The sequence below is a fragment of the Moschus berezovskii genome, chromosome 7, assembly GCF_049115385.1.
Source record: "Moschus berezovskii isolate FMDL1 chromosome 7, NW_MosBer_1.0, whole genome shotgun sequence".
NCBI classification, from domain to species: domain Eukaryota; kingdom Metazoa; phylum Chordata; class Mammalia; order Artiodactyla; family Moschidae; genus Moschus; species Moschus berezovskii.
Genome location: NC_142466.1, coordinates 34279441 through 34306339, shown reverse-complemented (window position 1 = coordinate 34306339; position 26899 = coordinate 34279441). Strand labels below are relative to the sequence as shown.

General features: G+C 40.3%; 1 protein-coding gene across 6 annotated transcripts in view; it reads right to left on the bottom strand.

Moving 5' to 3' along the window:
- The window catches only part of BNC2 (basonuclin zinc finger protein 2), a 490816-nt gene that overhangs the window by 203169 nt on the left and 260748 nt on the right, over positions 1-26899 (bottom strand). The window contains exon 3 of one of the 6 annotated variants that reach the window (XM_088837887.1): positions 20238-20279. The exons of the other annotated variants lie outside the window; for them this stretch is intronic. The gene's annotated coding sequence lies outside the window, so the exon portion shown is untranslated. The remainder of the gene's footprint in view (positions 1-20237; positions 20280-26899) is intronic. 6 annotated transcript variants of the gene reach the window in all.

Sequence of the window (26899 nt, the reverse complement as noted above, 5' to 3'; positions counted from 1 at the left end):
GCCTTTGACTGTGTGGATCACAATAAACTGTGGAAGATTCTGAAAGAGATGGGAATACCAGACCACCTGACCTGCCTCTTGAGAAACCTGTATGAAGGTCAGGAAGCAACAGTTCAAACTGGACATGGAACAACGGACTGGTTCCAAATAGGAAAAGGGGTACATCAAGGCTGTATATTGTCACCCTACATATTTAACTTCTATGCAGAGTACATCATGAGAAACGCTGGGCTGGAGGAAGCACAAGCTGGAATCAAGATTGCCAGGGGAAATATCAATAACTTCAGATATGCAGATGATGCCACCCTTATGGCAGAAAGTAAAGAAGAACTAAAGAGCCTCTTGATGAAAGCGAAAGAGGAGAGGGGAAAAGTTTTCTTAAAGCTCAACATTTAGAAACTAAGATCATGGCATATGCTCCCATCATTTCATGGCAAATAGTGGGGAAACTGGAAACAGTGGCTGACTTTATTTTTCTGGGCTCCAAAATCACTGTGGATGGTGACTGCAGCCATGAAGTTAAAAGACACTTACTCCTTGAAAGTTATGACCAACCTAGACAGCATATTAAAAAGCAGAGACATTACTTTGTCAGCAAAGGTCCATCTAGTCAAGGCTATGGTTTTCCAGTGGTCATGTATGGATGTGAGAGTTGGACTATAAAGAAAGCTGAGCACCAAAGAATTGATGCTTTTGAACTGTGGTGTTGGAGAAGACTCTGGAGAGTCCTTGGACTGCAAGGGGATTCAACCAGTCCATCCTAAAGGAGACCAGTTCTGGGTGTTCATTGGAAGGACTGATGTTGAAGTTGAAACTCCAATACTTTGGCCACCTGATGCAAAGAGCTGACTCACTTGAAAAGACCCTGATGCTGGGAAAGATTGAGGGCAGGAGGAGAAGGAAACGACATAGGATGAGATGGTTGGATGGCATCACCGACTCAATGGACATGGGTTTGGGTAAACTCCAGGAGTTGGTGATGGGCAGGGAGGCCTGGTGTGCTGTGGTTCTTGGGGTCGCAAAGAGTCAGACACGACTGAGTGACTGATCTGACCTGAGAGATCATCTGTTCGAGAGCCTCACACAATGGAAGACAGATAGCAAGCAGCGAATGAAAACAATTATTATGAGTATTAATTCTATCTTCACAAAATAATCATGGAAAGAAAATAACTTTCTGATATACATAATATATGGCTTCCAGATAATGTAGTTCATACATTTATAAACGCCCTCGCCTGTATTCACAGAAATTAGCTAGGGGAAGAAAAAGAGAACCTGACGGGGGAAGGAGCTGGAGGCCTAAAACACTGTGGTACAGCTAGCAGCCCTGTCCCTCCCTAGCAGTGAACATGAAGATCAAACTTGGCTTCCACTTCCTCTGCCATGACATGCATGAGTTAGAATATGCCCCAGATGTCCTCTAAGCTCTTGGTTTACATATATTATAATAAGGAACTTGCTTTCATTATATACTTAAACTTCCTAAATTTAGGATACCCCTCCAACCTAAGTTCAGTCTCCTTAACAGGAAAGGACCTTGGGATTTTTGTGCATTTCTCTGGTGCCTAAAATACAGCCCTATGAAAGGAAGGTGCTTAATAGGCTGTTTGAAGGCAAGGTATTGAATGTACAAGGCTTAGCTGGATCTGATCACAGACTGGCTGGAGAAAATGCTACCCTACAGGGCCTTTCAGAGTCAAAGAGCTTTTACAGTAAAAGTTTCAGACACGAAATCCTTAGTTTAAGAATGACTTTTTCTGAGTATCAACTCTGTGCCAAGAACTATGGATAAAGATATTGTAAAAGCATATGAAGACACAACCTGTACAGTAAATAAATAGCAACTTAGAATGGAGTGGGGTGAACACACAGGGCGATGATGCACAGGGAAGGGATCTCCAACCCAGTTTTACTGAGAAAGGAGACAGTCTCATTGTGGAGACACTGAAGGAAGAGACCCAAATGGAGAGTACACTTGAGTTGCTCCAAAACAAAATATCTGGAATTCAACTGGAAGACTAGCTAAATAGGAGAATAAAAAATAGTGCATAACTCACGTGTACTCTGCTAATACACTGACCGCCATTCGTACATCGTTACAGAAATGGGGAGGTCTCCTGGTCTTCTCTCTCTTGTGTTACAGGTGGTATGTGTACAAAGCATGTGGCTATAAACTATTCAGGCCTCTGGACTGCAAAGCCACACCAGGGAAGGTACCTTATGGCATTTAAGCCACTGAGCTTATTTCCATTTGGGGTCTTCATTCAACCTAACCCGAAAAGAAATCTCTTCTGTAGGCCTCTTGGAAAGATGGTGTTTTATTTCTCTTCTTCACATGAGTGTTCCTTGTTCCCCTCTCTCTCGCCAATAAGTCTTGAATCCCTAACCTCGTCTTCCTTCTTGTCTGATGTCGCTTCTGGTTCCCCAGGACTTTCGTCTCTCACTGTCCTATGTGTTGACTGAATTGAGAGGCAGAAAAACTAGATTTGGCTTTGTTTTGTTCTTACTCTTCTCTGCTTCCCACCCCACTGTCAAAGATGTCCTTTTTCTGAGGATCACAAGCTCTTAAGAAGATGAATCACCTCTGTTTTATCCTTTAATACCTAATCATTTAATACAAAATCACTGCAGATGGTGACTGCAGCCATGAAATTAAAAGACGCTTACTCCTTGGAAGAAAAGCTATGACAAACCTAGACAGCATATTAAAAAGCAGAGACATCACTTTGCCAAGAAAGGTCCGTCTAGTCAAAGCTATGGTTTTTCCTGTAGTCACGTATGGATGTGAGAGTTGGACCACAAAGAAAGCTGAGCACCCTTGTTGGAGAAGACACATGAGTCCTTTGGACTGCAAGATCCAACCAGTCAATCCTCAAGGAAATCAGTCCTGATTATGCACTGGAAGGACTGAGGCTGAAGCTGAAACGCCAATACTTTGGCCACCTGATGTGAAAAACTGACTCACTGGAAAAGGCCCTGATGCTAGGAAAGACTGAAGGCAGGAGAAGGGGATGACAGAGGATGAGCTGGTTGGATGGCATCACTGACTCTAAGGACATGAGTTTGAGCAAGCTCTGGGAGTTGGTGATGGGCAGGGAAGCCTGGCGTGCGGCAGTCCATGGGGTCGCAAAGAGTTGAACACAACTGAGTGACTGAACTGACTGACCTAATCATTTCTATTTCATACATGTTAGGGGTCAACATAATATACATCCCCATCAAGGCTTAGCACCACAATACCGATATCATATGGTATGATGGTGAGGGAGGGCGAAGTGGAGAAGGATTCAATACACCATTAACCACACCTGAAGGATATGTCCAGGGAAAGCACTTAATAATACAATCGAAGAAGTATATACTAAATCAGAAACAGTTTCAATCACATTCATGGAGTGGCATTTGGGAGCCCTCTTTGCTTGTCAAATGGTTTCTGTGCCTGCTAGATGTATGGCTGTAATTAGACTCACTAAAAGCTGCAAAGAATGACCAATAAGCAACATTTTTCCTTAATATCCCCAGGGGGAAACTGAGGTTCCCAGCAACTTCTATATGAGGAGAAAAAGTAGGCTGCAATTATGAGATTGAAGGAGGAAGAATCTTATGAGAAACTAACAGAACAATTGTGTTTAGTCACTCAGTCATGTCCAACTCTTTGCGACCCCATGGACTGTAGCCCTCCAGGCACCTCTGTCCATGTTGATTCTCCAGGTAAGAATACTGGAGTGGACTGCCACGCCTGCCTCCAGCGGATCTTCCCAACCCAGGGATTAAACCCAGGTCTCCCACATCGCAGGAAGATTCTTTATCATCTGAGCCACCAGGGAAGCTCATAACAGAACACTTAGAGGATGATAATCATCAGGGTTGTATGGGTCTGCGACCTGAAACAGAGATAGGTATTTGTGAATAGCTGACCCAACAGAGTTTAACTGGAATTAATGAAGAGGATATGATATACACCTGAAAAAAGCTTCTACTTGCTTTTCCTTTTTTTTTTGAATGACTTACCTAGTGAGAGGTCTCAGAGCACCCCGCTTTATGTTTACACATTGTCACTTAGTGGAAAGTTATGGAAGGCAGCAAGGCGAACTGCTTGAACAGTATCCAAGAAATTGAGAAACAAAAGATAACCACTCATCTCCTTTTCCAGGAGAGCCATGGGTATTGTTCTTGCTATAAAACCGTGTTCTGGGGAGCCTGTAGTAATGGCAGCTACACCCTACTGCCACTATCGATTTTGAGTAACATACAGCATTTGGGGCTACCTTGCTCTTGGTACTTTAAGGAGGAACCCATAAACTTTTTTTTTATTTGCTACTTTATACACAGTGTCAATAGTGTGTAGGTGTCAATCCCAACCTCCCAATTCTATCTGCTTTTCAGTAGCCATCTGCTCTGTAGTAGACTTCGCACTCATTCCAATCCAAAGTGTCTCACCTTTCCTTGCCTCACTGTTTGAGAACACCATCTCCCAGACGACCACAGTGCCTGATGCCTTCCCCAGGGCATATCACCGTGCATGTCCTTAAAACAATTCGTCCTGAGTGTATGCCCATTTTCAAGATGACATATGTGCAGCAGAGTCTGTTGCTTGCTGGCACTGGAGAGAGATAGTTCATTTGTTGTGATAAAGCAAGGAGAAAGTAGCTGTCAGTTAGGCTGCCACTTCTGTCATACTTGTTAATGATGCAGCTCCTGTAATTACATTGTGGTTCTTTATATGAACTCAGGGAAAAACTGCTTGGTTTTAGTATGAAAACAATTTATGAAATTATAGAAACAGACTGAACACACTGAACACAGCAGTTCATTTGTTGAAGCAATTATCCAGATCCTTGTCAAAAAAAAAAAAAAAGCACAAGTGAGAGAAGACTGTGATGTGCAAAAAATGTTTCTAATTCTATGCTCTAATATGTACAATATGTCTGTGGTTGTGCTGAATTATGTTAATAAACTGCAGCCGAAATATATTTGTCACAACACAAAGGAAAGGCGCTATCAATCGTCCTGCCAGATATTTTAAATTAGTCACCAAATGGCCCAGCCAGAGTTTCCTCGACAACCTGCAGATGAAGAGAAAGGCTCACTTGATGTTTTCCCAATGGAACCAGAAGGACTTTTCTAGTATTTGGAATTATCTGGAAAATAACTGTAAAGTGAACTATGGCACAAATGCCATTTTTAAGTGACATTTAAAAATCCAACCCTGGACACCAATCTGATGTTATTTTTGACTGGCTATCCATCAAAACACAAGTATCCAAGACAGACTCTAAGAAGAGGATTTGGGACACTGGTCGCTGGAAAGCTGAGGGAACAAACAGAGCAATCAAGCGATACGAAGGTTACTGCTTAAATAAAACTGCATAAAAACCAAAAATGTTTTTAAGGTTAAAAAAAGTCATTTTCTACTCTATGAAGGCCAGAATTCTACAGCTTATTAGCATGTAGTCAATAAAGATTAAGTTGTAGAACAGCATTGGAAAACTGTATTATCTAAGTTTCCCTAAGCATGTTTATCAAATCTCTGGAATAATGACTATAAAGTTCAATTCTTAAAAGGTCTACCTGCAGAGCAAAGGAACAATTATTGATTTAACTAAATAAATATTTAGTTTCCACAAATTCTATATATGTAAATTTATCATATAAATATCTCCCAGTGAAATAATGGCTCAAGGAAAAAAAACCAATGACTTTTCCACACTGAAACAACCTAGCCTCTTTCTTCTAACTCGAGCACAAAACTCCAATAAAAGCATACTACTGAAAGTTTCCTTTCATTTCTTTTAATTATTTTAATAGTTAATTTCCAGGAGGTGAAAAAGAGAGCAGGGATCAAACACTAAAATAAAATGAAGTGCTAGAAAACAGAAGCAAAAAAAAAAAAATTGAGCTCAAATTGTGAACTGTGCAAAGTGTTACACGCAATAAAATGTGGATGCCGTTCTTTCTCCTCACATCTGGAGATAGTTTAGTATACCGATTTCCAGAAACCAAGCAATCGTCCAGCCTGACTAGCCCCTTTCATTCACAAATAAACAATTAATGGAATGGGCAACTAATTTTCCAAGTGTTCATATTCATTAGGCTGTTTCCTGAAATTAAGTATCAGCCTCATGATACAATACTGTACACATTAAACAGTCTCTCCCTCAGCTGCCCACTTCCTTGGCCATCTTTCTCGTATCAGACTTAGAGAATGGGGCGTTTGTATTTCTAGTCTCCTTCCTTATGATACACTACCATCTGAATATTAAATTCCCTTAATTGTGCTGAGTTAGAAAGACAAAATATTAAAAATATGATGAGATCCCCTCACCAAATCCTAGCAAGAATTTCTATTCTCATGGTCCGTTGATTTACTAATATTTATCAAACATCTACTATATGAAAAGCAGAATTCTAAACCTTGACTTGTAAAAGTAAATATGTCCTAGAGAAATTTACAACTGAGTGGGGAGATAAACCTGACCACAAGTAACTATACTATAAAGGAGAATGTGATCAGTGTGACAAGAGAGGCATAAACAGAATGCTTTAGGGTTCAAGAGAGAGAGACTTACTCCTTTTGAGGAAATGAGAGACGGCTTAGCGAAGGAAGTGGTTTGCAAGATGGATAGGCTTTCAAGAGGCTCGGGACTGGAAGGTCTTCAAGGTCAGAGACCATGTCTTGTTTTACTTGGCATCCCCCACCCCCTCATCACACACCTGTAGCACAGTGCTGGGCCATCAACACTATGAAAAAGCTAGCTACTTAGCTGAATTCAACAAGCAAACATTGGAAAAAGAAGATCACCCAAAATGGATGAGCACTGACCATGGCATGGGCTTATTCAAAGGACATGGACATTTTTGAAAAGAGAATGCCTAGAAACATAAGGTTAGACAGGTGGGCTGAAAAATGTATTAGTCCAAAATAAAATATAGCTAACACATTTCATTTAAAATTTGTGAACCATGGGGAACACTGAGAATTTCCAAGCATATGAATAAAATAATTAGTAGGGTCTTCTGTCTATTGTGCCAGTTTAAGTATGGCTATCCTTACTTACATCTTGTGGACTTAAAACTTAAGCACACAAGGGAAGACAAAATGTACTACATTAAATAATTAGAAACATATAAACTCTGTTAAGTTGACATTGTACTTTGGAGGCCAAGAAAAGGTTGTATGGGTGTGCAACCCAGGAAAAATGCTCCTCGAAAGAATTTTTAAGTTAAAAAGGAAAAAAAAAAAAAATCCAAGAGCAAGGTAGCCCCAAATGCTGTATGTTACTCAAAATCGATAGTGGCAGTAGGGTGTAGCTGCCATTACTACAGGCTCCCCAGAACACGATTTTATAGCAAGAACAATACCCATGGCTCTCCTGGAAAAGGAGATGAGTGGTTATCTTTTGTTTCTCAATTTCTTGGATACTGTTCAAGCAGTTCGCCTTGCTGCCTTCCATAACTTTCCACTAAGGGACAATGTGCAAACATAAAGGGGGGTGCTCTGAGACCTCTCACTAGGACTTAGAGGCCCCTACACCTTTGAATACCCAAACACCAATTCAACTTTAAGTGAGTAATTCTTGGTAACCAGGACAGCAGACTGTGATAATTCCCTGGGATTTCCCAGAAGGAATAGTGACAAGCAAGCGTGTCATCTGGACGTGTCATACAGAATTGCAAAATTATCTGAGTTGTCTCAGATTCCGGACAGACTTATTTTAAATAGTCTAGATGATATCATGTGACATTTGGCTGAACGAAAAAAGTAACAGCCTCAAAGGGGAGAAGAGAGGACCTTATGAAAAGTCATCCCTAAAGAAAGGATAGTGAAAGTAAGTCCAGATTTCTAGTGCATGTGCCCTCAGAGCCAATCCTAACGGAATAAGGCTCAAAACCAAATGAAAACATATCCTATAAAACAGTAGCAGAAAATAACGGTTGGAATTGAAGCTCAAATGTATCTGACTGCCACGATCTTCAAGGAGAAATAGAACAGTAATGGGGGAGGGAGTGGTGCACCATGGGACTTCAAAGCACGGATGCCAACAAAACTGCTTGCTCATTGGCCAAACCTTGGTAACCATTCCAGAATACTAATGTGTAAATTTTTTAGTAGCAAGGACAGTGTCTTACTCATCTCAGCATCCCAATGCTAGCAGGGTGTCTAGTAGGCCATCAATATTTGCATGCTTTGGGATCAAATTCAGTTCAATATGATGGCTTTCATTTTAAAAAGCTAACAAAACCACTTGGAAAACTGTTTATTTCTTCCTGAAGGAAAAAATCCAAAGAACTCAACCAAATCAATACAAAGACTTTACTATCATAATTTATGGAACTAAGAATGCATTTTTTCCAACTGGCGAGAAAAACACCTCTGTAGACACACCATGGTGCCCCCATCCAGCAGCAACTTTTGCTGCTGAGGAAAAGGAAGATGCCTTCAAGAGTGAGGTTGCAACATGATGAACCCATCATTACTGCCATAATTAATGAATGGTGGAACAGTTCATATGTAATGTAGCAAGTAAGTTAACCATTCTGTCTCACATATTCCTAAAGCTCACAGTCTCAGATCATTTCTCAAGCTATTTCCATGCACCAGGCACTAGGTATATTTATGGAAATACAGTTGACCCTTGAACAACTTGGAGATGGGGGCACCTACCCTCAGCTCAGTGGAAAATCTGCATATCATGTCTAGCCAGCCCTCCGTATCCCTGGTTCTTCTGTATCTGTGGTTCCTTCATATCCATGGATCTGCATCCACGGTGTCAAGCAATCACAGACTATGTAGTACTGTAGTATTTACCATAAAAAAAAATCCAGGTATAAGTAGACACGTGCAGTTCAATCCTGTGTTGTTCAAGGGTCAACCGTGCTTTACATACATGAATTTAATCTTTTTTGACAAATGAGCAAGATCGGTACTATTATCAACCCTATTTCACAGATAAGGAAATTAGAAGTCAAAGAGATTAAATGACTTGACCAACACCTTATAGTGGGTTAAAGTGGAAATTAAAACCAAGTCTGAGTAACTCAACAGTCACATCTGTCCCACAGCAATACATCAGGATAACCACAGTAAGGGTGGCAAATCTGGAGATTACGACTAGTTGTTAATGTCTCCATTACCACACTGAAACCTTGGGCACAAGTGGTAATTTCCTTAAGTGGCTGTCCCTAGCATTGCACATACTCTTTCCCCTTGATCTGAACCATTGTATCCCCACTGACATTTGGGCAAATACAATCACATTTCTGTGGAATCATGCAATAGTTGCCACAGATAGTATGAAACCCAGTTACGTGAATTCCAACAGGTAGTTGTGAAACGCTTAAATCACAGTGTTGGCAAACGTGTAGGACTTATTCAGACAACCACACAGTGAATTTCAGAATATGAAAATTAATACAGGGTCATGATGATCATTGATAAATGTAAATTTCAGGGTCTACCTTCAAGTCTCTCAATTGTAACACTACAATCAAAATGAGATACTTATTCCATAGTCAAAAAAGAGAGAAAGTGTAAGATATCTGGCTGGATGCTCTGAAGACTAATAAGTAAAACTTGCTAAAAAATAAAAGAGCTAAAAAAAGTCTGCTTTTTGACTACAATTGATAGTCAAGTATAGCTTCTTAGCAAGATTTAAGTTGAGAGTTAATCATTTTGGTTTTCAAAGATGCGACTAAAAACATCATTCTATGACAAATTATATGATGCTTCAAAAAGAAAGCATCACTCAAGGAAAGCAAAGCAGAACAATATGAAAAAGGATTACAAAAACAGCCCTATGTCTAGATCCAAGTAGATTCCACTCAGCCCACATTCTCACCCAAGGAAATCCCCACAAAAGCTCTTTATAGCTAGATCCTTCAAATTTTACCTATGGATGAAGGGAAAAAAATGTGAGGTTATCTATAGGAACCTCTGAGTACAAGGCACATAGGTATGGTATTTGTGGCAGGCATAAAGATTACTATTATAAAAACCCATCAGTGTTAATAAAGGGTGAGTTTCCTGGGGTAGGTTTGACTAATAATTGTCTGAAGGATCAGCATTTCACTACATCCAGTTTTATTTTATTACTCAAACATGTCCTCATACTTGTTATATTTCAGGCACTGTTTCGGGAATTACACATTCACTCAGTCTTCACAGTTTGTTTAAGCTACACAGGATGTAGGTATCATTATCTCCATTTCTCAAGTGAGGTACACGGGGCACAGAGACTTCTTATGCCCAGGAAGGCCACGCTATCCAAGGAGAACCAGGATTCAAGCCTAAGCAGGCTGGCTCTGGAGCCCACGCTCCTTGTCACTGTGCCATGCTGCCCTTTCCCAGGAATGCTAGTAAAACCTTGCCTCAACTAATCTCTAATATTAGTTACGTGCCATTCTACAGTGACCAAGGGCAATTCCAGAGCTAAGATATGCACCCTTTCAGACTGGCAGGCTTATTAGGAATCCAATCGATCACCCCCAACCCCTTACTTCAGAGCAGTGCTAAAGGCCAGTGCCTTAGGGACTGTTGTGACCAATCCCTCCCTGCCACATGACTTCTCAGATGACTGGGGGGGGGGGGGGCTGCTGGCCTGGCTGCACTGTCTCTGTGATTTAAACCAGACCATCTGACTGCCTTGCTCTCTGAGCTGGGGCAGGTCTAAAAATGCTCAGATTGCATTAAGCAACTTCTCTGCTCTTTGGCCAGATTCAAGCTCTAGACTTATTCTATGTGGATTTAGTTCGTCCTCTTAAGAGTACAGAGAAGGTTTTCTTTGAGAAGAACTTTTTCATGATCAAAGCTTGTTCCTGGGATGACTCAGGTAGAGGAAAGCTATGGGGGACACAGCAGTGTACTTGAGACACTGCTGCTGCTGTTGCTAAGTCACTTCAGTCGTGTCCGACTCTGTGTGACCCCATAGATGGCAGCCCACCAGGCTCCCCCGTCCCTGGGATTCTCCAGGCAAGATCTGACATGTTTTACAGAACACAGACAGAAGGAAAGGTCTGTAGATTTCAATTTCAAAAAGGAGGAGGAGAAGTATTTCACATTACAATACTAAGAAACCCCAGGATTAGAGGGTCTACAAATTCTTAACAACAGCAAATCAAAACCAGGTTGAAGAGAAAAGTGGGAACATGGGATGGGGACAGGAGAGATATGACTTCCTCCACAGAACCGTGACTGTTCAGTTCTTAAGCTAGGTGTTCTCAGCAAGCCAGTGAAGTCTGGCTGGTCCTCTGTGAGGCCCCAATAGAGTCAACAGCTGACCAGTCATGAGGGTGGAGAGCAGAAGGAGTTGCAAGTACCCATGGTCCTGGAAGCCCTGAAGAAAGAGGTGTTCTTTCAAAACTCTACTGACTTTCCAAAAAGAAAAAACGGAGAATGATCCATCACCAAAAATGTTCATCTGCTGACACTGTAACGAAGTTTAGCTGAGTCACCAAATTTCCCAACTTTTTATAAGTGAAGTAATTTTTAAAAACTTTTTATTGAAGATCTACTAAGTGTCGGGCGCGAAGATCGCTCAAACAAGAAATCTTATCTTCAAAGTCAATCAACTGTGGGCTCAGAAGGAGAGAGGGAGGAGAATAATGCAAGGGAATGACAAAAATTCAAAGGGAAGAGAGGCTCTAGTTGAGGGGAATGATGAAACAAAACTTCCTATCTAAAATATTCACAGAAAAATAAATATGTACACCATCCGTCCTCCTTCCAAGTACATGAGAGGAGAGAAGGGAGCAAGGAGAAAATTCAACCCTAACATGATGCCTTAGAAAAACAAGAAAAGTTTTCTTAAAACAAAACCCTTTTGGCACACCAAGCTCCCTGTGACTGCAGGGTGAAAACTATAACATAAAAATCTAGTCCATAAGTGCCAGAGGAAAAGAAACTTTCCCCAAATAACAAAATAAAAATAAACCTTCAGTTAAAATAATATATTACACACTGATGTAAACTGAAATGCTCTTGTCCATGGGTTGAGCTTATGAAACCCCTTAAACATGAGCATGTAACACTAACAAACTATTTGACATTATTATTTGGGTTCAAAGACTCTCTTTCTCTAAATGTTTATAGCACCATACCAGTTATTTCAACTGAGCTGACACAATGAATTTCAAATGATCTAATACTTTTGACTTACCAGCGGATTAGCACATGATTACCCTGAGTAAAAGGATTATTATTACTGCTGCTCTAAGATATTAACACTTTCTATAACACACTCTAAGGACGTTGTATAGATCACTAAAAAACGTGACAAAATACATGGGGGAGAGGGGATTTTTTTTTTTTTTAATGGAAGGTGATAAGTGTTCTTCTCTTACAGAGTTCTCTTGCTTAATATAAGGTGGGCTTCCCAATGGTAGAATTGGCATTTTGCGTGACAGTTTCAATGGCATGCAAGTCACAAACAAGTCCAGGATTCAACACACTCAGGACATTAAGAAAGCACATGTGGCTTTCTTCCCATGAAGATCGGGCTCCAAACAAAACCCCCCACTTTGTAATAGACAACTAATTCTCATGTAATGAATGACAGAACACAGTGTTAATGTACTTAACAAGACTGAGCTAAATTCAATGAAGCTTGACGCCATTTATATGAAAAAGGGTTACATTTGTAGACACAGCCAAAGGAAGAGGGGAATAATTCTGAATTAAACAATGCAGCTTCTGCTTTGGTTCAGGCCTCTTGCTGGAAAGAAAAATCATGGCTAAGATGTGACCCTGAAAACTGGCAGCAGCAAACAAAGCTAACTACCACTATATTAAACTCTAACCCTCACAGATGAAGAGGTAACAGTGAAAGGACTTTGTTCAGAGCTTCTACTGCCCAAAGTGCCATTTCTTCAAAGCCAACTTTCTGGTCCATTAAAACACTTCCTTTCTTTACCAGACTCCATTATATGCAATTCAGTGGCACTAAACAGTCACAGAAAATTCAGATAATCCGAATGATGTTTTACTATCTACTGCATCTTGTGAGTTCATCATCAAAACAAAAGTTGAGAAAGCAAGCATGTGACACAAGATGAGGATGTTGGAAAGATAAACGTAGGTGGTTGGAAAGATAAACCTAGGTGGCTTTTTGGAAGGTTTTAATGTTACATTTACCCTTCTCTAACAAAGACGTACAGAGGAGTCCTAGGGACACAAATTGTGTAAAAGTGTGGGTGTGGATAGGTATAACCGTCACAACAAAAGATTTTTTAAAACCTATGACTAACGTAATGCCGACTCTCCTCTTTCAAGTCAAGTGCAGAAAATAGATTTTAAGGTACATTAAAAGAACACAGCATATGAACCATGCCGATCAAGCACCCACGTTCTGAAAACAGTTGATGAACTGTTGTAAGTAGATGAGAGAAAATTTTCATTCCTCGAGTGAAACAGCAAGAACACTGATCTCCATAGCACGCTCCCTGTAGCTGGTGATATGACTTATTTCTGTAGGATGCTCTTCCACACGCGGAGGCAACACCGCCTACAGTGGCTATACCTTCAGGCAGGGAAGCCTTGCTGGCCTCTTCTCTCCCCTATCGGCAGTGTTATCTGGTTCCGTTGTTGTCACAGAGCCAGGGAATGAAGCTTTTCCAGAAAACTTACCCAAGATCAAACTGTGCCTGGTGACAGCAATGTCCAGGCCATAAGTAATGTTCAAAGGATTCAACAATGCCTGTGACTGATCATGCTCTCTCCCCTTGCCATCACCTGCTGATTTTGTCCAGGTGTTTTATGGCTATCTTGAGAATCTGGAGAACAGACAGAGGGAAGACGTTGCCAATTTCTTTTGTCTGAGACTGTGAATTCCTCACACAGATGGTGGACAGCCTCAGCTCAGGGCAGTACCAGACTGCACTACCTTCAACCTCCAAGAGGGGAAGTAGAGGGAGACACAACGGTCCCCCGATTCCAGCACCGCCTGTGTGTGTGGTTAGGAAACTGAGACACTGTGGCTTCACATGGGGAACGGTAAAGAAGAAAGAGAGTCAATAACTTATTCTGAAAACATTTGCTTGCTTGAGGTTCTGCTAAGCACTGACCAAGCAGTTAAAAATGCCGACCAGAGGGGTGATACCTTAATAAATGTGCTTCTATCAGAGACTCTGTACCCCAAGTTTCAGTTACATTTTCATGTGCATATCTAGAGTCATCAGCTCTCCTAAACTAACCAAAACGGGGACTGGAAAGAGCCCAGTCAAGCCTTTAGAAGCTATTATATTGCTCTCAGGGGGCTTCCCAGGTAGTTCAGTGGTAAAGAATCCACCTGCCAATGCAGGAGACTCAAGTTTGATCCCTAGATCGAGAAAATCCCCTGGAGTAGGAAATAGCAACCCACTCCAGGTATTTTTGCCTGGGAAATCCATGGACAGATGAGTCCATGGGTTGCAAAGAGTTTGACACAACTGAGCATGCATGCACACTGCTATCACAGCTGGAAAGAAAACTTGATTGGTGTTGAAACCTATGCTACATGGTAGCCACTAGCTACAGTGGATACTGAGCACTTGAATCATGGTTCGTTCGTTGAGAACTAACTAGCACAGGTTGAGATGTGCTGTGCATGCAAAAGAGATGCTGGATTCTGAAGACTGCATGTGAAAAAAGATTGTAAGATACTGATAAATATTCACAATGATTACATATTTTTATACCTATTTGTACGTGGAAATTATAATTTTGATACATTGGGTTAAATAACATATTATTCAAATTGACTTCACCTGTTTCTTTATACTTGCAATGTGGCTACTAGAAAATCTTAAATCATAAAATTGCTTATCTTGCTACTTACTGGACAATACTGGTCTAGACAAGAGGACTCTGGTCCTTTTCAGTCAGTTGTTGGTTACTTGACCATGGTCTGCTTGGTTAATTTTCTGAGCTGCATCATTTTCAAATGAGAGGAATAAAAATCAAGAATTTATCAATACCTCCAAAGTTTTACACCTCCAAAATTTCAAATTTTTCAGATTATCATTCCTAAAACCCATGGTTCCTTTTCATTCAGCCTGCTATAAAGCAGCAGTAACAAACAACAGGGAAACAGGTTTTATTCATTATTCAATTAATTCAAGAAATGACAGCTGACTGATGGTTTTAACTAAAGCTTTTCAGAATGGTGGGTAGACTGTTTTAATGTATTAACTTATTAATGTAAAATTTATTCATCATATGAATTCCATCAGTGACTAACAACCCACCATGATATATAAAATAAAGAATGTGTAGGCCCTGGATGGATATGGGCTTATAAAGCAGTGAAGTGAGTGGCTTGTTTTATGATTTCAAGCTCAATGTCATGGGTACATCTGACGGCAATTCATTAGGTAAGTAGGCTACTAAGGCAGACATCCTTTACAGAAACCTCAGAAAAGCTTTAGAGATTTCACATAATCAGAGGGAGTGTATCTTCCATTATAATGTGCAGTTCATCCCTCATGGAGGCACAATTTTTAGCGCAAGAGTTGCACAGGTCCCATCAGTTATGCCTAACTTTGTGATAATTCCTGAAACACCTCCTCATACAGCTCTTGGGTGGCCAGGCCCAAAGAGAATATTTTTAGGAGCCTGCTGTTCCCACAAGTCGTACTGCTTGTGCTAAGTGACCGTAACAGGGCTAAGGATGAAGAACAACAATTCAGGTGACATTTTAAATACTTAATTACACACTGTTATTTACTTCCTAATAAGGAACGATGGAGGACTTTATTCGCTACGTTCCTTGATAGGAACAAACATTTTATTTTGCAGATTACATTGAGAATTTGATCAGTGTGCTGCCTAAAGTGGAGAAAGGAAATGGAAATCAGGAAGAGATTAAATGCAGGACACAAATCCAGTATCTGTTTAATACATGTATTTTTAACCCAAATGACGGTGAAACTAAACTCTACATTCTGGCACACTAAACACCATGCTAGAGTATGTGACTGTGTGTGTAAAACACACCTACATGCACACAGCCCTCATTTATGGATATATTCCAGTGGATGAGATAGAAAGGTCAGCCACAAGAAATTGAAAGTATAGCTTACAGGACTCAGGAGTCAGGAACTAGGAGAGACTCAGCAGACTGTACCAGATTGAGTTACTTCTTGGCATGATGAGTTTAAAATTCAAACATAAGTGAGAAAAGAGCTACAAATGAGTTCTGCCATACTCTATGCATCCAAAGGGAGGAAAGCATGGAATGTGGGACCTTCTGAAAGACATCCAAGATCAAAGTAAAGAGCGCTGGCAGATAGGTGAAAGCTGAGGAGCCTGGAAAGAAAGCCATCCAAATGGCTTAAGCCATCATGCTCTGCATAGCATTTCAGCAGACACATAGCCAGCATTATAGTCTGAACTATAGCTGATACTAAGAATCTAACTTATATGAAAGCAAAGCATTAAATTATTAGGTTTTAGCATTGTTCTTAATGTATAACAGATAAACTAAATTGAGGTGGAATTAATTTACAGGTCCCCTTTGCTTGGTTAAAACCAGATGTACATGGGTCAAAATGTGAATGGTTCTTACCAGAAGTCTTGAGAAATTCAAAGTAAGTCCAGTTTTGAGGTCTGTCAGTAACAGGCAAGGTGAAAAGGATTCAGTGAAAAGCAAAGCAAGAAACAGGATGGGATGATACCTTATAAAAATGAATTACTGAGTGTTTCTGTATGTACTTTTGTTCAATGCTTCTTAAAACAAATATACACCATGATTTGCTTAAACATTCTAATCTGAAAATCATATAGATTTCAAATGATCATTTCATTCAATATTAAGTTGGATGAGTCTTACCTAGCAATTTTATAAGATACACCGAATTTTTTTTAAAATAGTTTACAATGCCCGAGTTATAACTTAACTGCCATGTTAGAAAGAAATAATCTTATTCCTCCACAGCAAAGAACTTTCAGAAACCACTCAAACATTCTTGCCCTCTGAATGTTTGAGAATGGTCTCTTCATGTGTTATTAATAATCCAGACGAAGTATTCATATTAATGGGCACACAATGAATATTCAGCTGCATGGAGCCTCATACCACAGGGATATCAAAACCAAAACTCACCTTTACTTGTACTTGCCTGACATATGCTAGCAGAGCTACCTGACTATCCCAAACTTTTTGTGGCTGATGGGGTTATATAAACGCTCACTGTGGCAACACAGGCACACACACAAAAAATACTTGCCATTTTAAAGAGAGAGGCAAGAAAAAGTGCTCACGCAACATAAAAGTTAATTTTACATTAGTGTCATTAATGTTACACTCACACTGTCACAGCCAAATAAACCTTGTGCTGTAAAAACAAATCAGGTCACTCAAGCTGCATTCTGCTAAGAAAGCCAAAACCTACCATGCATGGCTCATGTGGACACTCTTCCTCAATGGCTTCTATTGTCCCTGGTCAACTTTTCCATTTTCCATGCCCTGAATCCCTCACGTGTACAAAGCTGCATTAGTGGCATTGAAAACAAAAACTTTAAGGGATGGTTCCAAGTATTCCAAATAGAAGCTACACTTTGTTTTCTTAAAGTCATGGTTATTTCCCCAGTTTATCTGGGCATTTAAGTTTATTCTTTAAATCCAACAAATATTTCTCTAAAGAAAGGTCTTTATGTGGCTGAAATTAGACTGCACACAAGATAGTTTTTCAAGGCCAGCAAGCACTTCCTAACCAAATCCCCCACTTCCTTTGCTAGCTAAACATAACTCCTTTCAATGTGTACATCCTTTAAAAAGTGAGCGGGGTGCACCTCAACTGTAATAGCAGGCAGCTGGGAAGCCAATTGGTGCGGTCCGAGTGCACAGTTTAGAAAGCAGCTCTTTAACATTCAATAACTAAGTGGTAATTGGGCACAGAAACATAAACTGTCAAACTGAATCAAAACCCCTCTGCTTTTCAGAGTATTATTTGTAAGATTATACTAGAATTAAATTTGAACATGCATCCACCCCTATGCATTCAGTCAAATTATAAAACAAGGGGAAAAAAATTGCTGTGCTTTTCTTTGGATAAAATTAATGTCAGCTTTGTGTCCTTAAGCCAGACCCGATCGGGAAATGAAATATGTTTAGTCCTGAAATAGTTGTGGTAATTCAATCCCGGCGCTCTCCTTATTTTCTTGATGACAAAGAAAAACTCCCAACTGGCAGGGCCACCTGCACTGATTACTCCTCCATCCACACCCACAGAATATGAAAATGAGCCAATGATCATTAACCTTAATTTCTTCTAACATAAACCTCGGCTCTTTTTCAGTCTTGCTACTCAGGGAACTCCCCTGAGATAAAGAAGTGGGTAGGGAGGGATAAGGAAACAGGGAGTGAAAGCTCAGAGCAAAGAGGGTGGAAACAAATGAAAAATGGAATCCACTGGCTTTCAAAGAACTGCACAGCTGGCTTATTAAACTTCATACAGCAAAGATGTTACAAAGATAAAGCGATTGTGAGGCATCACCACTCTCTGGATAGTGGGACACTTTCCTGTCCAGCTCTCTCCCCTTCTGAACAAGAAATAAGAAAGGACGCTGCCTCCCCACCCTCTCACCCTGCCTGCACCTCACTCCTCCACCCAGACCTCACTCTGGAAAGACAGAGAGCAATAACAGAGAGCAATAAAAGATGGGTCTGGACAGCAGGCATGCAGGTGTGGCTTGGAGATAGCCAGAATGAGGACCAAAGCGCCTGTACAACCAGGAGAGGGATTTCCAAGGTGAGCACTTCAAATACAGTGTTGAACGCATCACGCCTCCTGGTCATTCACATTCAAGTATCACCAACTGGAATCATTTTAATTCAAGCTGTGTGGGGCTAGATCCCATTGGCATTACATCATCTTCTAATGGATGAGGAGCTAGATGGGGCCCTAAAAAGAAACACAACCAGGAGGGGAACGGGAAAATCTCTGAAACAAGGGTCTCTACTGCACAGATGTGTAGACTGAAAATTACCCGGGTTGCCTACAGACCTAAGCAGATTGCTGGAAAAAGATGAGAAGACCATGAAAACGAAGAACATATCAACATGTCAACATAGAGAACTCTCTGCACAGCATTCCTGACGCTGGGGAAAAACCAAACTTTAAAAATCACTACATTGCTAAATGCAAGCAAAAAATTTTTAAAACATGGTTCTTTTTTCCATTAGAAAACTTGAATGCAAAGGCAAATAAACGCCAAAAAAGAAAAGTACAACTGTATTAGGTACAAGTTTATTACAAGATGTTTGTTGTCTACCCAACACAGGTGGACAGAGAACAACCCTGATTATACAGTGATTCCCTCCTTATTGCAGATCTCAAATCAAGCGGAGGAGCCAGGAGGAGGGTGAGGCAGAAAGGCAGGACAAACAAACCAAAACAAAACCCTGGCTGTAGTTTGGTCCTGGATTCCACAGTGCGATTGAAAATAAAACCTGGATCCAGGTTGCCTCCTGACTTGGCCTGCCAACTGCACACATACACCCTTCCTTCTGCTTCCTCGCTCCTCTGCAAGCACAAGGTTCCATCAGGCGATCAAAGGTCAAGGGTCCTCTCTGGAAGTGAAGACAGAGTGTTGAAGTATGCAGTGCCATGAGTCATCTTAAGAAGAGATGCTCTAGCTTGTGACCCAGCGGCGAGCTGAGAGAGCAGGGCTTTTAATAAAGCAGCACTTTTGCATGCTCCCAGCCTGGTTAATTTAATACCTGCCGCTTGTTTACCAAACAGCACGGGCATGTCTCCGTGTCGGTAAGTTCCTGGTGACAGTGAGGCGACTGGATCCAGGCATGGAACAGATGCACCTTTTTACGCTCTGTTAAACCGTGTCACAGACTATAGCCCCTGAGCGCATTCCTTTATTTACGCTGCAGCCAGCTGAGCTAATTGTCAGAGACAGCCCTGGTTCTAATTCTGCAGAGTCCAGCAACTATAGGAGTGTGAGTGCTGAGGCATGAACGGTGCAAAACTCTCGGAAATGGGAACAGCTCAAACAGTCCACGGGTAGAGGAGTAATCTGCCAAATTTTACCTAGAAAGACTGCAATAATGTCACCTATCTCCGCAGAGGTGATGGGGGTGGGAACGCAGGAAAAGCATCCCTAGTGTTTAAAGAAAAGAGAGGAAAGCAAATATTAAAAGAAATACCTATGGAAAGGGAACACAGGCCAAGCAGAGATGGCATTCATTTTCCAAAGAATAAGGTCAGGATGGGGCAAGTTGCACAATATTCACAAGCTCACAAAATACCTGATTGTAGGCTGGTGTTCAATGCAGTTCACACCAATGGTTCTGCAAGATACAACACAGATCATTTCAGATACTGTGATGTGAACCCATTAATGACACCAAGAGAGTCCCATGTCCCTCCAGCCAGTCAACTGCAGCCTGCCTGATAGCGAGCAGACAAAGGAACTCCCATTAACTGTTCTCCTCACACCCTGCCGTACTTGGAGTGGTTCCTCTTAGCTGGAACACCAGACTCATATTTTATCGGTAGCAGGAGTTCACTCCAGTTAAAGCTCTTCACCCGTCATGGGCATTTTTCTGCAAATTAATGTCTTTTACTTGCATGACTTCTCTTCGTATTGTAATTTGGGGTTTAAACGGATCATCATACTTTACAGAAAAGAAAAAGAGCAAAAGAGCTCCGTGTTGATAATTTTTACTACTTACGACTAAATGACCTCAACTGAGGAAGAAAAAATTAAGTCATTTGTCTTATGAGGTACAGAGGACATTTTATGGTGTACAATTTAGCTAATAATGGGTTGGGGCCAACGCTTAACAAGTCACATGTTTCCATTGTCCCTTCACCCCCTGCTTATGTTTTTACCACATCCTAACAAAAACATGACCAGAACTGGTGAAAAACATACGGTTCCAACTAATGAATCACATACTTTCCCGCAAGTACAGTAAGTACTACCAGCTGTGTGACAGTCTTGCTCTGGCAGTGGAACCAGCATAGCACAAGCCGGCCCATCTGAAAGCAGCTGCACTGAAAAACCACAAGCAATAGAAGTGTGTCTGCCTTCTCAGGGCGGCTTTGTCTCTCTGTTCTGAGTCTCTGCTCTGTCCTCACGATGTGCCAGCCATCTTGTCTGGAGAAAGTTTTGGGAAATTCAGAGGTGGAGAGAAGACCCACAAATTCAAAGAACTTCAGCTTTTTCAAAACTGTTGTCACTGTGTCAAGTGGAATGCCTCCAGGGGATGATAAAAGGAATATGTCTCTCTCCCATCCACCCACCCATGTGCCTCTTTGGGGACCTGCCTTAGACTAATGATTGTGTCCATCCATGGATCTAAATACGGGAGGTGAGAGACACAGACAAGAAGTGCACCCTAACCATCTACTTACAGACGGGCTCAAAAACAAACCCACACAAAACACACATATCGGACATTTCGCAGATAATCAACTCATGCCACGAGCTACTACAAAAATTCAAACCTGCCGTTTATACAATAAGCTTCGTTTGTAACCACAGAGCATTCTGAAAAAAAATTCCCTGGCAAGCCCTAGATATTTTTACACAAACTCACTTTTCCTTTCTGTGAAACAACATTCAAATGGATAAACATTACTGTTAAAGGGAAAGAAAGTCCAGCAGCATTCGTCTAAAATGTAAGTGGAAATGGTAGGGTTTTTTTCTTAACCTTTAGAGCATGTGAAGGCAATAGCTAATAAAATTTTACGAACATTATTAAGTGAACAGTAGCTTTTATGCAGTGTCTAAGAACCATCTCATCAGGTTTTCTCTGAGAAAAAGACTTCAGAGTTTTCATTCTTGGCTTTGCCAAAGTCTCAATCAGGGGGAAAAAAATAGTGAAATTACTTTTTGTTTGGACAAGCATTTTAAATATAAGGAAGTCACATGTAAGGACTAACAGGGAAGGTCTGCCTTTGATATTTTCCTTTATTGCTTAATTTAGCCAAACACATCGCTCTAAGCTTATGTTGTCAAGATGCTTCATTCAGCAAAAACCTCATCCCAAAGTCATATCCACATGCCTTTTCTGTTTCTACTACAGTTCTATGATCATTTTTTAAAATGAAGCTATTATCAATATGACACTTAAAGAAGGGTCAGAAGATTCACTCCGTGAACAGGAAACCTCGACCCTCGTGGTTTAAATGCTTCCTAAGTGAATTTTGCTGTGAGTGTTTGGGTGCGTTCAGGGTTGGGCTGGTTAAAGGCAAGTGCTTGGGGGTCAGTCCAGAAGTCACATCCATCCCTGTGGTTGGATCAAGTCAGGCAGATGGGTCAGTGTTGAGAGCACTGACAGCAAAGCAGAAAGAGCAAATGACGGACTTAAGAGTCAAGCACAAAGAATAAGACTTCAAATGTTCACTAAAACATGGATTTGAAAAATAATGTACTGATAAATAAGACATAGTATTTAAATAAAAAATAATGACAAGTCTGCAGCACTTAGTCCATATCAAATAAAGAATATTCTCTAACCAAAACTGGATTATGAAATTACAGAGTAAAGAGAACTGATACAGTTAAACCCAAATTATGGTAAAACTACTAAAAAAATCATTAAAAACCACAGTAATTTCACAGCTGGAAAATTAAAATAGACTAATAATCAAAAATGCAGTTTATGAAGCAGTACACACAGGATAACCCTATTTCTATTTTTGAAATGAATATAAGAAAAAAAAGAGGTAAGAAAATATTCTAAAATTATTAACACCTCTGTGGAAAATACCATTGGTAAAGCAATGCAGGATGAGAAAAGGGAAGAAAAATGTAGCGTTTTCCTCAAAATTAAAAATTGAATTACTTTAATTCTTTTAAAAACGATGTTTAAAATTTGTCTCTCTTTTTTGTTTTTAAATAGGAAGACTAGTATTGATTCATTTATTGTTTGTTTAGTTGCTAAGCTGTGTCCCACTCTTTTTGAAAAGGGTACTCTCATAATGTAAGCTACAAACTAGCCTTTGTTAATTCAAACTTATAAAATTAATGAACCTAGATCAAAATCTTCACCTCTCTAATAAAAATAATACTTTTCAATGGCACTTGTAATTGCCAAAGTACTCCCATAAAACGGAAGTCCACGCCCACCCACCCCTGAGACGCCATTCTTCCGGTACACGGTTGTAGCTCTCACAGAACACAATCCAGGGTCCTTGGTTGTGTGTGATACTACAACAGGATGAACCCAATAGAGCAGATCTGTAAAATGTGCTTATCTAGGTTGAAACATGGCAGAGACAACTAGATTAACCACAGTACTCTTGTAATAAAGGACTTAGAATCAAACCCAGTAATTGGATTTATTGTTAAAGACACATCACAAGTTTCTCATTGATTCTATGAATTCTGAGAGGACTGGCATGGACACTCACTTGGCAAGTATTGACCAATGATCATGGCTGAGCATTGTGTCTATGTTCAGGTTTGAACAAAAGGCTGCTAAAAATTTCTTGATGTCAGAAAGGGCCTACTTCAGGAGAAAACAAAAAAAAAATTAACATACTGTATAGATGAGTAGCAGAAATCCACAGTGAACACTTTAGGAAACAGAAGAGTGGTACTTACTTATTGGGGTTTTGAGAAGACTTCAGGAAAAAAGCAGAAAACCCTAACTTGAAAAGATACATGCACCCCACTGTTCACTGAAGCACTACTTACAGTAAATAAGTTGTGGAAGCAAACTAAATGTCCATCAACAGAGAAATGGATAATGACGTGGAGTATTAGCCATAAAAAGAATGAAACAATGTCATTTGCAGCAACATGGACAGACGTAGAGATTATCACATTAAGTGAAGTCAGGCAGAGAAAAATAAATATCACATGATACCACTTTTATGTGGAATCAAAAAAAACGATACCACTGAACTTATTTACAAAACAGAAATAGATTCACAGGCTTCAGAAACAAAGTTCTGGTTACAAAGGGGGAAGCATGGGATAAATTAGGATTCTGGGATTTACCTATACACACTATTATACATAAAACAGACAATCAACAAGAACCTACTGTATAGCACAGGAAACGGTATTCGATATTCTGTATTAACCTACATGGGAAAAGAATCTGAGAAAGAGTGAATATACGTATATGTATAACTGAATCACTTTATGTACACCTGAAACTCACACAGTACTGTAAAACAACTATATGCCAATACAAGATGAAAACATAATTATAAACAAGTTCAGCAGCCGACCATGCAGAATGAGAAAAGTGAAGAAAGAGGGTCAGTGTGGGAGAAAGCGGACAGTGAGAAATAGCACAGGATCAGAGAAGTCCAAGCCGATCTGTGCTGCTGGGGCATGAACAGACAAGAGTGGCGGCGGAACAAGGAGGCAGAGTCCAACCACAGCAGATCTCGTCTGTCCCTTTGAAGAGGTTCTGAGTTCCCATCTTCTAAACAAACAGTGAGAACGGCTGCAGCTCCTAGCGCTATTCCCCATGAGTCAGAACTAACTCTGTCATCTTGCAGGAGGGAGACTTCAATAAAGCAACACTTCCCATGTGCCAGGTACTGTTTCAGGCACCGGAAACTCTGGAATAAACAGCCCTGCTTCTTGTCTCTCAAGCAATTCATTTCCCTAGATAGCTCATTCACTAATAATTTCTTGAAAAGAAAAATAAATAAATAAAACTGTCATGGCCCTCTATGTCTTCCAGAGGCTGAAAATCAAGAAAGATTAATGTAACAAAAATAAATATATAATCTGCATATGTAAAAGCACAATATTCCCAAATCATTTTGCTGATCTCATTCAGTCAAACTGATAAAATCATAATTAAAGAGACCAATTTGTCAAGTCGCTACTAATGGCAGATGTTAGCATATCGGACCAACCAAATCTTGGAAAATTTACTCTCTTGATAAGGTTAACAGGTAAAACACTTGGCATAAGCCACAAGACAGACAGTGCACACTTAGGTCAAGACCACACCTTTGTTCAGAGAAGGCAATGGCAACCCACTCCAGTACTCTTGCCTGGAAAATCCCATGGACGGAGGAGCCTGGTAGGCTGCAGTCCATGGGGTTGCAAAGAGTCGGAGACGACTGAGTGACTTCACTTTCACTTATCACATTGGAGAAGGCAATGGCAACCCACTCCAGTACTCTTGCCTGGAAAATCCCATGGACAGAGGAGCCTGGTAGGCTGCAGTCCATGGGGTTGCAAAGAGTCGGACACGACTGAGTGACTTCACTTTCACTTATCACATTGGAGAAGGCAATGGCAACCCACTCCAGTGTTCTTGCCTGGAGAATCCCAGGGACGGGGGAGCCTGGTGGGCTGCCGTCTATGGGGTCACACAGAGCTGGACACGACTGAAGCGACTTAGCAGCAGCAGCAGCACACCTTTGTTCACCCATTACGTTGGGGACCAGCTGCCCTGTCTTTGGCTGAGACACAATCTCAGGGCCTAATTTCATGCATTTAATTCATAAAATATCAGATAAAACATTGTGATGCAAATTCTGATACCAGTCAAATTTCAGCACCAACTTTTATGCAAAAGTCTATACCCCATAAAAGCCACCTTCTCAATAATTTCTAATGCAATATCCTTGGGGAAAACAATATAATCGAGTTTTATAGCAGGGCAGGTTTCTTAATCCCAGCTGGTACTATCTGGGCCCTGAAGCATGAGAACTGATCACATTAAAATCCAGATACCAGCTATTATATCTAAAATGGTTGCTTCATTCGTATTTAGCATGAAGAGGAGTCTATCTAAAGCAGGCTCTATTCAATACAATGTGGTTTTAATTGGAGTCTGTTTTAGATGAGCCACCTGTATTTCATCTTTTTAAAATTATCCCTAATTTTCTGCGCAATTTGCCTCTGCAACATAACGAATAGCAGTTATAGATTACTGCCATTGTTTAGATGTCTGAGAAGGTACAGCTCTCTATTTACTGAAGTACGAGGGCCCTGTATCAGAGAACAAAAGTAGAAAACTAGGTTCTGTTCCAGTGCAGGGATGAACAAGGGCATATGAGAAAGTATTAGTGAGCCTTAACTAGGCAGACAACAGATCAAACCCTATTGTACTGTTTCATTCTGCCTATTCTGAAGCCTAACTAAAATCTCACTTTCTTTTCTACTCAAGAACCTCTTAAAAAATAATTTCTAACTATAAAAGTTCTATCTCCAACTATGTCAAACAACATTTTTTTGTAGTGCTGTAGCTCTACTTCACAATTATTTCCACTCCAATATATTCATTGTTAGTTACCAACTAAAAGTATTCAATAGTTTTATATGATATCACTATTTTCTGGGATATTTTCCATCCTCATTGTTCTTAACTGCCTAATAATTACTGAAGTATTTTGAAATATGGTATATCACAACACCACCACAATAATGTATCTACACAAATCCAAGTACATAGCAGTTTGCAAACTAAAGGATGTTTGTATGATGCCTGTAACAAGAACCATAAAACAAGGAAAACACCTAATATCAGATTTAAAAGAAAAGTCTTCATTTAATCTGTTCTGAATTACCCAAAATGTATTCCAAAGTCAGAATTTCAGTGGGTGGCAAATATAATAAAACTGTTTATTTTTTTTTAATCACATGCAAAACTTAGGCCTGCTTGTAAACGATTAGGCAGAGAATAAAGTGTCACAACCCACGTAAATGTACCAGTGCTATTTATTAAACTATGCTACCCAATTTTTTTCTCATCATGTTTACATAAACATAGGTGATTTCTAATTAGATTTCTCCCCTAAACAGAGTTTGTTCCACAACAGGACTCCTCTACTTATCTTGGCTTTTGAACTACCTAGAACTATTTATATAAATTATACTTTCCACTTCCAACTTATCCACCATGCACATGGAACAGACTTAGGAACATGACAAAAATAGCACCTTTCTTTTCTGGAAATGTCAATGTATGTCTATTCCTCC